This window comes from Schistocerca serialis, chromosome 5 (assembly GCF_023864345.2).
Source record: "Schistocerca serialis cubense isolate TAMUIC-IGC-003099 chromosome 5, iqSchSeri2.2, whole genome shotgun sequence".
NCBI classification, from domain to species: Eukaryota; Metazoa; Arthropoda; class Insecta; order Orthoptera; family Acrididae; genus Schistocerca; species Schistocerca serialis.
This window is the reverse complement of record NC_064642.1, coordinates 174,795,156-174,796,143: the sequence shown is the minus strand read 5'-3', so window position 1 is coordinate 174,796,143 and position 988 is coordinate 174,795,156. Positions and strand designations below refer to the sequence as shown.

Sequence of the window (988 nt, the reverse complement as noted above, 5' to 3'; positions counted from 1 at the left end):
AAGAGATCCTCCAAGTAAGGGACCAACGACGACTGAAGATAATCATTCAACGTGTCAGAAATGCAACCCTTCCATAAGTTGCTGCAGATTACAATGCTGGCCCAGCAACAAGATTCAGCGTGAGAACCATTCAACGTAACATCATCGATGTGGGCTTTCGGAGCCGAACGCCCACACGTGAACCCTTGGTGACTGCACGACACAAAGTTTTACGCCTCGCCTGGGCCCGTCAACACTGGCATTTGACTTTTGATGACTGGAAACATGTTGCCTGGTCGGACGAGTCTCGTTTCAAATTGTATCGAGCGGATGGACGTGTAAGGGTATGGAGAGGACCTTATGAATACGTGGACCCTGTATGTCAGCAGAGTCTGTTCAAGATGGTGGTTCAAATGGCTTTGATCACTATGGGACTTAACTTCTGAGGTCATCAGTCCCCTAGAACTTAGAACTACTTAAACCTAACTAACCTAAGGACATCACACACATCCATGGCCGAGGCAGGATTCGAACCTGCGACTCTAGCGGTCGCGCGGTTTCAAACCGTAGCGCCTAGAACCACTCGGCCACCCCGGCCGGCTAAGCTGGTGGAAGTTCTGTAACAGTTTGGAGCGTGTGCAGTTGGATTGTTACGGGACACGTGTTACATCTGGATACGACTTTTACAGGTGACACGTATGTAAGCATCTATCTGATCACCTGCATCCATTCATGTCCATTGTGTAGTTCGACGGACTTGGGCAATTCCAGCAGTATAATGCGACACCCGACACGTCCAGAATAGGTTCAGAGTGGCTCCAGGAACGCTCTTCAGAGTTTAAACACTTCGATTGGCCACCAGACTCCAAAGACATGAACATTATTGAGCATATCTGGGATGCCTTGCAACGTGTTGTTCAGAAGAGATCCCATCTTCGCATACGCTTACGGATTGATGGACAGTCCTGCAGTATTTATGGCGTTAGTCCCCTCCAGCACTACTTCAGAC

The 988-nt window shown here is 49.0% G+C and overlaps 1 non-coding gene across 1 annotated transcript; it reads right to left on the bottom strand.

The window, feature by feature from the left end:
* Positions 1-492: 492 nt before the first annotated feature.
* Trnas-uga (transfer RNA serine (anticodon UGA)) lies at positions 493-577 on the bottom strand. Its single transcript is given in 2 exon segments — positions 493-529; positions 538-577. It is a non-coding gene; the product is annotated as a tRNA-Ser (tRNA).
* Between the last annotated feature and the right edge of the window lie 411 nt (positions 578-988).